Below are 12,353 nucleotides of genomic sequence, written 5' to 3'. Positions count from 1 at the left end.
TTAAAAAGATACAGGCCAACTGAATTGCAGTCTTTCATTCCCTTGCAGAAGGCTGGCTTTCTGCTACCAAGCTAAGAGAACACACAGGAGTACCCAGTTGCTCAAAGACTGAGGAGCTTTTTACTTATCGGCTGCTTACTTGACACAGGAAAATCCAGGCACGGCACAGTTGAGAGACACTTTAACCTAGCAAATGGCCTCTGATATATTCATGTCATTTAAAAAAAAAGGAAGCAATCTTCATGTGTAAATAAATATATATACAAATGTCATGATACTCTTTCAAAGCTACCCTGTGCAAATCCAGTTAAAGAGCACATCACATAAAATATGCTTCTCACATAGACGCTGAAACCTACACAGAAATACCAAACGTTATAGACACAAGCAAAATTGGACATCAATATTAAACTCTGATAATGTTCAAGGTCTGTTAATGTGAGAGCACACAAATAATCCTAGCTATTAACGAGCTTACTGATAATTCAACTGGGGTGGGGGAAGAGATAAGAAACCCCGAAAAGCCACTCTATCAGTATGTATGTGCTAAAATACAGAAAGTAAAACCAACATCACAGCAGCTGAATCCTCTAAAGTCTGATTTATTACGTAAGACCTTAAACCAGACAATCTAATTCTAATACTCAGATTTTCAGACTGGGTTAGGGAACTTGATGCACAGGTGATACACATTTCAACCTGAAATGCAATGACTCAACATAAATGCGGACTCTGCACTGATCAGGACTACAAGGAAGACCTTGCACAGGAACCCACAGCACTAAACTTTGACTAGTGCCACACTAATGATGGGTAAATTCTTCCTCAGACTTTTCAGACCAGATTAAGCCTAACAGGCTTTTTGGAAACAGTGTCACATCTCATTCTTTTAAATCAAAAACAGTCAGCAGAAATACCATGTTAAGCAGACTCAGACAATAAAATTGCCAGCCTTAAAAAAAAGTATATGCTAAAGACATAGTAGTAAAGCACAGGGAAAGGCTGGAAAATTCATCTGACCCACTGCTGAGACATGAGGCAGCCACAACCCTCAAAGCACAACCTACATGGCTCTGTAGTCCTGCAGTTACAGCCACCTGTACAAATCAAATTAGTAACAACTGTCTTTTTGTAACAAAAATTATCTGCTGGTTTTTTTCCCCACAGAACTTAGAGTATTAATTTGAGTAAGAAACAAATACTGGACAAAAAAGCAACCCCAGCAATTAAGTTTCATGGGACTATGGCATTCAGCTCCTTGATTCATGTAAACTGGTCTAGTGCTACTGAGTTCCAGAAAAAAAAAAATCCAAAATTACAAGTTTGCTGTTAAACACATTTGGAAGGCAGGAACACACTTGCTTTTCCCTTATACTGTGGGAAAATATAAATCCAACACTTTTATCATTAGTTACTAAACAAAAGCTAGACCCAGTCTATATTAACTGCGAATCAAGTTTCTATTTGTGTCATTCCTCCATATGGGGAACAAATTCCCTCACATGTCTCCACAGATTTTTTACTACAGAAGTTGATTAATTAATGCCTTTGAAAGAAGACTATCCTCACTTAAAATCTTAATGCAACACATAAAGATATCAGCTAACTAAAGATCCAAGCATTTATGAGCCACTCAGCACTTACAAGGCACATGCTCAGTGGTGTCCATCAGCAAACTGCACAGCCTTGGAAATGCTGAGGTATCTCTAGTCCTGGTGGATTACAGAAATAAGCTTCTTTAACAGTCTAAAATCAGTCTGCTGCTGAGAATGGAGCCTCTACAGAGGCTTGAATTGCATTAATGAAGTTTAAACAACATTTAAAGTAGAAGGAAAGAGAGATCATTGATGTTTGGAGTTTTTGCCCCAGAAAAATAAACTGATTAAGAGTGGTCACATCCAAATTTAGAATAGCTATCACACAGTAAGAGTGGTTCTGGCCAAGTACATGTTTTTTCTTGGTTCAGAAACACTTGTAGCTCTTAGATGAGAAGAAGCCCAGGCCAGTGACCAAGTACACACCTACAGAAAGCAGTTCTTCAGAATAAACTCTCTATGTATACCTACAGTACTGCTTATAATCCAGTTCACCAGGAAGTTCCAGTTTGTTGTTTCCCAGAAAAGGAAAGGTAATCAGAAAAAGATTCCAAACAGTTTGGTCCAAGTCTTAACACACTGTACTTGAAACAACAGTTTCACTTAGAAGGTTAACTTTGGTTCTGTCTTCAGTATCAAAACTCATCAGCAAAATCTCAAAAATCCTACAGATTCAGCACTCAAAGAAGCCAAGAGCTTGTTTCAGATCCCCAGACTCTGAAATTAATGGCTGCACATTTTCCTCAAGAGCACCTTTACATTTTGGCATACATATTCCTTTCAAGCAATTTCTCACACGCAAATGAATTTGTCCTGACACACTTTCAGTCACAACTCTGCAGAAACAGAAGTCAGAGTACAGAAACATCTTTAAGCCATCACATCTGGTAATTACTACTACAGAACACCAGGACTCCACAAAGAATTACTGTGTAAGACAAATGCCAAACAAAGCAATTCACATTTTCAGAGCTATCTCCTAACCACATGCTTCAAAGGAGTCTGGATGAATGTCTAACTGCAGCTACATAAGACATCATGCCATTTATACATCCAAACTGGGGTCTGCCAGTTGCAAGTATTGGTCAATAAAAATGAAGGAAAATAAACAAACAAGAAAAAAAAAAGAAACAGAAGGAAAAAAACCCAAAACAACAACAAAACCCACATCCTGCACAGCAGAACAGAAGACTCTTCCTGATCTTGCTTATTATTAAAATTTTCTTCTTTCTGATGCAACATCTGCTTTAACTATGCATTATAAAGAACATTAGTTCAAAATGAGCATTTGATGGATCCCACCCTTAGGATGAGAACAAATCCTCTTCCAGACACTTCCTCAGCTACGTCAGTCTGAGGTTACTGCACTGTGCACATCCCTAGTTCCGCATCCTCTGCCCATTACTGTTACCACCCACATCAACGTGCACGCTGAGAGAAATGGAAGAACACCCTCCAATTTGTTGCGATTTTTACCTGCCAAGCCAGCTTGATACAGTTTGCTATAGGTCTCTGTTAACCCAGGCCATGCTGATGAAAATGTATGGTTGCAGAAAAGCTCAGACATTTCAAACAGAGCTCCTATGGCCCCATCTCCAACCCCATTTCAATGCAAGTCCCATTTCCACTCCCTGACCTAGATGATTAGCCAGTTCAGATACATAATCCAGCCAAAATTCAACAAAACAAAAAAAAAAGCAATTAACTATTAGCCTGATTAACTCCCTGACTTTACTTAACTTGCAGTCACAAAGGCTTCCTTGCCAGCAGCTGAAGATGCAGTAAAGAAGGAGACATGACCACCGGAGCTTCAGTTTAAGCTGCCAAGTCTATTGACAAGCTTAGGCAAAACTAAAATTGAGCTGCTTCAGCAAAGAGTGGTTACAGCCTCCTCCTCCTCCTATGCAAGCAATAACATTTGTATAGCCATGAAGTCAGTTCAGGCAGTTGATCCAACTGAAGCTTAACATTTTTCTGTACAACCACTTTCAGCTGGATCAGCAAAGAAAGACTAACAGGGGGAAAACAGATCCTTTTGGTGAAAGCACTGGCAGAAAAATCAAAGCTGCTCTGGTGGTAATGTAATAATATGATTGTAGAGACATGTTAAGTCTTAGCTTGATTGAATTTATGCTGGGTATTCTGCAGCAAAAGAAAGGCAATATGCTCCAATCTCACTTATTAATACTGCGAGATCAACTGAGACTAAACAAGAAATTTGTAATTTTAATGTATGTTCAGTGATCAAAGCAAATTCCAAAAACAAGACTAAGGACAAGCTTTCACATTAGTTTAAACCAAGCTTGCTTGATAAGCTGGCAGAACAAATAAGAATATAAGTAAACTTTGACCCCTCCCCTAAAGGAAAGAACGAAGTCAGCAGGGTGTCAGACGAGTAGATGAGTGCAAAAAGTAGGATACAACTCTGAAGTCATCAACCGGACCAACTTAGGCTGCCAATCTCTTACCTAGTAGATTCTGTAAAACATATTTTCTAGAGTACAAAATATTTCATTTCTATAGTATTAGAGCAATTAAATTTTTTCCAATGTTATGCAGCTCCATCAATATTACTAGTGATATAAAGCCAGCTATAGGCAGAATTCAAGAATCCTGCACAGTGCTGTAACAGGCTCTCACAAACACACAATAAAAAATCTACTACAATATGTTTTTCCCAATAGCTTCTATTCCTGGGGAAGGAAGCACTTTTGCAAAGACATTCACTACTATTTCAGAAAGTTTTTATTCCATCATATCCATTACGGTAGGAAAGAAAATTACTTACAGATCATTCTGACACCAAGCTGCTCTATCAAACTACAAAATGTAAGACTTAGAAGTCTGGCAAGTTTTAAGAGCCCAATGTGTCTTGTTGGTTTGGGTTTTTTTCTTCCCAAAAGCATAATGCTGTCAAGCTACTAACACAAAATCAGAAGGTTTCACAACACTAGGTTGAGAAGATAAACAAACTTGTCTACTCTGTCTAGTTTACATGTGCCTTCAGTTTCCACACATTAAGCTGAATAATGAATGCAGAAAAGTAATTCCCAGGATGAAAAATAAATTTTCTGCTAGTAAGGATTTAAATGGCTGATTTGAATTGCACTTCACATGTATATTTTAGGAAAAAAAAAATCTTTTACATGTTATGTTTAGAATCCTGTAAATCTGAATTTTCACTGAGGCTTAAAACCAACACTATATGCAATTTCAGATTAAAAAGCTTTTACTGTATGATAACTCAGGTTACCAAGACTCTTAGAATCACAGGCAAAGATGAACACATCTGAAATTCATTGTTTTGGACTTCATTCACATTCTTATTTCTTCTGTAAGACTTTTGCTAAGGGAAAAAAACAGCACTTCCACAGACAATTGCCAAGAGATGAAGAAATGGAAAACACTCACTGATGAACAGAAAAACAGTCTCTTTCTCTATGGTAACTATTAACTTCTGCATAATCATAAAGACCATTTTAGCAGTAATCACAGATCAATAAGTCAAATAGAACTGAGTCAGAAATCCATTCAAATATTTACATTTTTTGTTACAAGTCATACCTAGAGTATTACTGTAGCCAAAGAGAATGACTGTGCCTTCCATTTTACTCACTCTCCTCATTCAGGAGCCTATATCGGGATGCAGAATGATCAAAAATACAAAACGAGAGAGCAAAACAAAATGCCCTAAATGGTACAAATATACATTGTTGACAGCTATAAGCTTCTCCTACTCCAGAAAGCTGAACTAGGAAATATTGACAACAACACAGAAAACACACCAGGACAGAGAAAAGCTCCCTTATCATTTCATAAACCATTAATGAGCAGGTTATATAAATCTACTGGACCGAACGAGTTGTAGATCAGAGCTGCTGCAAGACATTAACTCTACTGTAAGGGATACATCATTTCATTCTTGAAGACTCTTCATCTCCATGAGCGCAACGAAGGGAGTTCAGGGCATTCCGAACGGGAGCTGCATTTTAACCCTTCGTGACCGACCGAGCACGGAGCGGGGCGATGCTCCCCGGGCCCGCCGCAGCCCCCGCCCCGCACGCTGTTGCTCATCCATCCCTCTTGCGCCCGCAGGACGGGCCGAACCCTGCCGGCTGTTCCTTTGTGCAGCCTGGCGAGCTGCCGCACACGCACTGAGGCACCGGCCAAGCCACGAACCGGGTGAAAAGAGACGAGCCCCGCTGCTCACGGGGGCCCTTTCCCCTACAACTCCCGCTGCCAGACCGGGTCGTCAGCTCCATCGCCCAAAAGCCTCATTCCGACGCCTACCGAACTTCACAGCGCCCCAGCCCCAGCTGAGACGGAGCAGCCCCTACTTCCCGGAGCCCCCACTCGCTCCCACGGCCACGCAGGGGCGGCAAGCGATACAAAGCGCCCGGGAGCGGCCGCGCCGGAGGGACCCTTTGACGGAAACCTGGCCGGGATTCAAGGCCTAGGAGAGACCGCAGGCACAGGAGGCAGCCCCGGGAGAACCCCATGAAGCGGCGCCGCCCCAGGGGTCGCTCCCTCGGGCCGGCGGCTCGGTGCTCCCCGCAGGGCCCTCCGTTCCGCGGCCGCCCCCCGCAGGCTCCACCTGCGCCGGGCCCCCGCTCCACCGCACCCCGGGGATCGCGCCCCACCCCACCGCCCCCCGCCGGGGCGGGGACCGGAGGGCGCCCCCACAACGCCCCCGGTCTCCGCACGCACTTTCCCGGGGTACCCCTGCCCCCCCTCATCCCCTCCGGCCCCTCAGGCTTCCCCCGCCTCCGGAGCCCCTCCCGCCGCCGGACCCACCCGCGCCCCGCGGGGTTTGGCACGGCCGCGTCGCGCCCGCCCGCGGTTCCAGCTATCGGCCGCCGCGGCGAAGGCCCTTCCCCGCACCGCGGCCCGGCCGTGCTCACCTGCTGCCCGCAGCCGCCTCCCTCCGGCGCCTCCTCCGCCGCCCGTCGCCACCGAGCAGCGCCGCCGCCGCCGCCGCTCCGCCCCCGCCCCCTGGCCGCCGCTCCCGCCCCCTCCGCCAGCCACGCCTACTCCGGCGGTTCATTGGCCAAGCGCCCTGAAGTTCGACCTTCGGATTGGTGTGAGGAACCGCCCGTCAAAGCCTCGCCCCGCCCATCCCCGCCCCACAGGTCCCGGGTGTTTTATTCACGCCGGGGCTTTGGCGCCCCCAATCTCTCGCTGTCGGTTCTGATTGGCTGACGCGGTGGGAGCAGCGTGCCAGGATTGGCTGCCCGAGGTGCCACTGCGGCGCTGGGCCCGTCCCCCCGGGGCTCGGCTGCGCGGCGCGGCGGGAAGGCGGCGGCCGCGGCCGGGCCGGGGTCAGGACCCGCCCGGCTCTCGGGCACCCTCCCGGTCGGCGTCCCGCTGATGCGGAAAGGAGTGATACGCCTTCTACCCCCCCGTCTCCGGTTCGGTTCAGCCGTGGTTCTTGTCTCCTCACGGCTGCCACGGTGGTGGCATCAGGAGGAGGGTCGCCGCAGCCCCAGTGCCACCTCGGTTTCCCTCCCGATAAACCACATGTGGTGACTGACACCTTCCCTGGGGGCTGCAGTGAGACGTGCTGCTAATGCCAGCTCTCCAGAAACGTGATGCCCTACATCAGCCTGAGGCCAGGCTTGCAGGAAAAACGCGAGCAGGCTCCTTTAATCTCCACGACTGAGACTTTCTGAGAACCACAGTATTCTCAGGATATCCGTCCTTCGGCCCAAGAAACACTGGTATGCCTCCATTTTCGGAAGCGGAGACAGTACCAGGTGCTGAATTCAGCAGGGAGGATGTGCTTCAAAGGGGAGCCACCCAGGGGAATCCTCTGGGAGCAGTACCCTTGCGAGCAGTACCCTGCACATACGGGGCTTGGACTGAACGCGTTAACCGGAATGCAGATTTCCAACAGCTGTCTCCTCTCACCAGCCTTTCGAGCAGCTACTTCATCCAAAATGTAAGCCAGAACAGTTCCCGGTGCATTCAGCTGGGAAAAAAAAATAAATTTTGAAGGTAATTGAAATGCAAAGATTACATGATGTTTCTCTGCATTATTATATTCTCCTGCATACCCCATCCCCCTTATTCCTCTTTGTTTCTGAATCAAGCAAAGAAACAGAGCAACAAAGAACACGGGCCATAATGTTGGCTGGCAAACATCCAGAAAACAAAGCAACTGAAATCACTGGGAATTTCAGAGCATCATGTGCAAAAATCATTTACCAAGTTTACATAGGAAGTGCTCAGGCAGAAGTATGAATGCGACACTAACTCTGAGTTTCAGACTGATGCTCTGACCCTCAAGTCATCCCTTGCTCATAAATTAAATTGAGCAGATGCAAGGGTTCTCCTTACATCCTTTTGTATGCCCCTTTGCTTTCCAAGGAAAGCAAAATCAAGGCAGAGAGCTGTCTTCCCTCTCAAATATTCAAAAATTATTAGAGGATAAGATATTTCTACCAGTCCTAAGTTTTCTTCTGATTTTATGAAAACATTCTTGACTTAACATAGCTCTTAACATACTGAATTCCCAGTACCTTCAGAGTAACACTTCACCTTATTCACAGTCTCTGGACTTCTGACAGAAATTTTTGTAAAGCATGGAGCCCTTAATTTCTTATGAAAACTTAATTCCAAATGAACAATTCCCATATTGTCAAGAAGCTCTGCTTCCAAATGAAAAGTATAAAGGAAAAGGCCAGGACATGCTATTGTAAATAAAATATAATGTATGCTTCAGCTATTCTTAGCTTTTACAAATATTTATTAGATAGCTAAATTCATTTGTTGCCATTACTGCTTCTCTGCTCAGCTGATAACTTGACCTCCCCATATGGTCGTTGGTGACTGAAAGGAGAGGGGGCTGTGCTGGGAAAGGAAAGGAAGATGACCCTAGAGGTCACTTAGCTGGACATGCTGAGCATCCAGCATAACAATCTGCACATTCACAGTGCTGCGCTGCGGGTCCAAGGCACGTTCTGTGTACTCAGTCTTCCCACAGCGTTTCCATGGGAGAGGGAGAAATTACTTCTTCAAGGTCTTATACTGGAAGCAAAGCTTCAAATACTTTGATCTTCATGGATAACAAAGAATTGGAAGATACTTCATAGCATTCACAAGAAACCAAACCAAATTTGTCCCTTATTGCCTTTTCTTTAAGGCTGGGAACAGGGCTCACTGTGTAATACACAGTATTAACGGACTTGATTGTTCCTGTCATGCCCACTGACTCCTGTCAGCTGTGCCTTTCTAGCCAAGATCCTTCCTGGACTCAGTGGGACAGCAGGAGAGCGTGCTATTCCCTAAGGACCTGAGAATATATTACACACACATTCATGACAATGCAAACTCCTTTATCCCCACTGCAGATACCTGGAGGCTTAACATCGTTCTTCCCTATTGGTTATCTAAAATAATGTCAGTGATTAAATCTCCTTTCTCTAATCACACCATAATATTATCCCTTCTAGGAACAAGCCATGCCAGTATAAATACTACCACATACGCATTTTTATGCTCACCAAGAGGAATTCCATCTTTTTGGCAATGCGTATAAAACAATAGGAGCTTGTGTGTGTGGATGAGCACATGTTAAAAAATACTTCTATAAGGTGCCATATTGGCTAGTAGCAACACATATCTACTATGGGAGGCAAATAAGCAAGTACTACCTTTCACTTTCTTTCACTGCTTTACAGGCTTTCTCCTGTCATGCTCTGAGCAGATCTGAACCAACATGGTTGCTAAGCCAAGGCATTCTGTTTGCTTAATATTTTCATCTTGGTAGTGCTGCATCTGAGGTGAGCAAGCAATTTCAGAGTACTTCAGAAAAACTTCAGTATAGGAAACAAAATGTAAAGTCTTTTTGCAAGGCTTCTGACTATGAGAAGCCTACAGAAGAAGCAAATGTTGAATAGTGCTGCCCTATGTTAACAAAACTACATGTTAATCTAAAAATAGTGGGCGTAAATGTATTTAATGAGCAAAACTATGCAGTTGCCATCATTTGTACGGAAAGGATATGAAGAGTAAGAATCCTTTAAAACCTGTCTTCCATGGAAAACCATCATCCAAACAGCTTGTCAAGAGCCATGGTCTGCGCATATCAAAAGGATATTCTCTATCAGAAGATATGTGATTTATGCAGGAAGAGTTTGACTGTACTTTCTACATTCGTTATTTAGATGTGATTAATGCAACAGGACAAATATTTCATTCAGGTTCTCTTTGCCTTCATTTTAGGATGAGGATTTTCTGCTCATGGCCATTTATTTCTCTCCTTCTGCTGGAGCCTCAAAGTCTGGAGATTTGTATTTAATCACTGCCTATGGAGTCACTGCAGATGATATCTGCTCAATGCTACCAAATGCTAGAAGGCACCTAATAAAAGAACAAAAATCCTCATAAAATTATTTCAAAATTTAGAAGTACACATGCCCAGTCAAGGTGGTGAGTAAACTCAGTCAAGGGTCCTACTTAAATACATTATTTTAATTCAGCTTTAATTCCAATATATCTGCTTTAATGTCACATGGTACAAAAGAAAATTGTGCTTCCAAATCCCTCCAAAAAGATAATTTCATAGGGAGGACAGGACCTTCTAATTATGATTTTTACAAATGTGCTTTAATTTGGCTGTTCCATGGCGGGGAAGGCTTCTTTTCTCAGTGGGGCTCCTTGTACAAGATAACCAGGATTAAAGACCACAACCAGTCACTGAACAAGAAAATCCCTGAGAAGAGAGAAACAGCTGGAGGAAGGCCAAAGCTGCTGCCAAAAGATGCTTCAGTGAGTGAGTGCATTCACTCTGATGAGGGAGGCCAGAGGATAGCTCTTGAGAAACAGTTCCTGAATTAGCTTTCAGTCTTGTTATCTGGCAGTGAACTTTATAGCTTTCACAACGAGGAGCAGGCTTCACAATCCAGCCCAGTGTCCTTCCAGTGATGACATTGTGGATGTAGCTGGGCTGTATGAGAAAGATTGTCAGCTAAGCAAACCTGTTAGTGAAGGCTTTAAATGCTCTTTATCCTTACTATGTATTAGTTTTGGCATGAGAACAGAACTGATGGTGCAAAAGGAAGGTCATCAGTAAAGTAATAATAAGAGAAAGGATTAAGCTGGGTTTAGCTTTCTAAAAGTTACCGGTTTACATTTATGGTTTGCTGGGAACACAAAGTTTGCATGGTGGTGAACAACTGAGTATCCAATACACAGGAAACTGCAAAGAATTTGCCCTTTCCACTCATTAGTGAAGACCACTCATAGCTACTCATAGCAGGATCAGGCCTTACCCAAAACTGCTCCTTAAATTTGAGATTTCTATTATTTGAATGGCATAAGGTTAAAATATCAAATGAACCCTACATCTCTTTAAGGTGCTATTTACTTACTTCTTTTGAAGTCACTTTTGACTCTCTAATAGGTTGTACTCACCATATTTATAAGTCCTCTTAAATAAAACATGTGTGGCTCTTGGCAATGCAGCTTATATGTTCATAAAATCCAAGTAACTTTGTGCTAAATTCTAATTAAGAAATATAATTGAGCCTCCAGTTGCTACTCTGTGTGAGCAGCAGCTAGGGATCACCTAATCATACAGAGATCTGTATTACTTTCCTTTTGTTTATTTAAAGAGTTGTACATGACACTTAATTCTTTAGACAAATTCCCTTGAAATATTGGACAATGAATGCAAACAGCATGTAAACCTTGTGGCTACTCCTAAACAACCATTTGAGCACTCTGTAAATGATACTGAAGCTCTCCCTCTCTCCTTTGCCCTAGGTCAAAACCCTTTCTTGTGTCATGCAGAAAAATAGCAACATTCTTTATTCTTGAAAGCATTTATTATTAGAAAGACTGAATTGTTGAAATAAATGCTTTCTTGTTATATTTAGCCATTATTATTTTCCACTGTGTCCTTCACTCAGAGACTTCGTTATCCATCAAAAAAAATCCAGTGTCAATCAACTGTCTTTCAGCAGTAGAAACTGACATCCCTATGAAGATCAGGGCCCTCAAATGAGACTTTGAACCTGTACTGGTAAACACCCAGAACAGCTTTGCTGCTGTCATTACAGATATCCTGGTGTAACTCAGGTCAGGCTCTGTGCACAGCACTCGGCTTCTTCTCTGAAGGATCAGTTGTACGCCAGTAAATTAAGCAGTAACACAAATAACAATCCAGACGCCCAAGTTTTTCAAGTCTTCCCCCTCCCAAGCCTGTTTTGCCATGCTTACATATAATTAAAGCCTACAATGGTCTAACTTTTACCATATTTCAAGCGCTTGCATCTCAGTTTTGTTAAGGGTCCAGTTCTGTAGAAACGGTTTCAGCTGATAAGATTATTCTGGTAAGCAGGGCTTAACCTTGGGGAAACAAAGAGTGGATTGAAATAGAGCTCGCCCTTCCCTTCTCTTCCAGTCCCCACATGCACGCACAGGCTGCTTGCGCTCCCCTCTGGCTGTCACCTTGCCAGGCAGATGCGGTGTCCCCAGGGCGCGTTCCCCAGATCAGGGGGGCAGAGCGCTGATCAGCCTCTGCCACCTGCTGGCAAAGCCGGCAACGGCCCAGGCGTGAAATCGGAGCCTGTGCACGCCTAAAACCCGTCTCCATTAACTAAAACCATCGTGCCACAATCAGGACAGTCTTCTACTGCCGTTGCTCTTCACGCAGCTTTGGCCACGAAGGCTGTGCCCAAAGAACTCCGTCAGAAAAATACCTACAAAATTAAAATAGCTGTTCTTGCACATATACAAAAAAGGCCTTCATTGCTT

General features: G+C 43.9%; 1 protein-coding gene and 1 long non-coding RNA gene across 37 annotated transcripts in view; one reads left to right on the top strand and one right to left on the bottom strand.

Annotated features, from left to right (window-relative positions):
• Positions 1-12,353, bottom strand: part of NUMB (NUMB endocytic adaptor protein) — a 119,640-nt gene that overhangs the window by 85,442 nt on the left and 21,845 nt on the right. For 13 of the 35 annotated variants that reach the window (XM_086891847.1, XM_086891850.1, XM_086891870.1 and 10 more), the window contains exon 1: positions 6,390-6,518. The exons of 5 other annotated variants lie outside the window; for them this stretch is intronic. The gene's annotated coding sequence lies outside the window, so the exon portion shown is untranslated. Of the gene's footprint in view, positions 1-6,389; positions 6,591-12,353 lie in introns of those variants that run through there. 17 more of the 35 variants (XM_086891846.1, XM_086891867.1, XM_086891884.1 and 14 more) reach the window with 4 other exon arrangements.
• Positions 6,862-11,852, top strand: LOC147652579 (uncharacterized). 2 transcript variants are annotated; one of them, XR_015287667.1, is made up of 3 exons: positions 6,862-7,533; positions 9,275-9,376; positions 9,819-11,852. It is a non-coding gene; the product is annotated as an uncharacterized LOC147652579 (long non-coding RNA). The 2 variants fall into 2 exon arrangements; XR_015287666.1 differs by having other exon boundaries at positions 6,885-7,589.

The sequence above is a fragment of the Cyanistes caeruleus genome, chromosome 6, assembly GCF_971803275.1.
Source record: "Cyanistes caeruleus chromosome 6, bCyaCae1.hap1.1, whole genome shotgun sequence".
NCBI lineage: Eukaryota > Metazoa > Chordata > Aves > Passeriformes > Paridae > Cyanistes > Cyanistes caeruleus.
The sequence above is the reverse complement of the archived record's forward strand: the minus strand, read 5'-3'. Positions and strand labels throughout refer to the sequence as shown.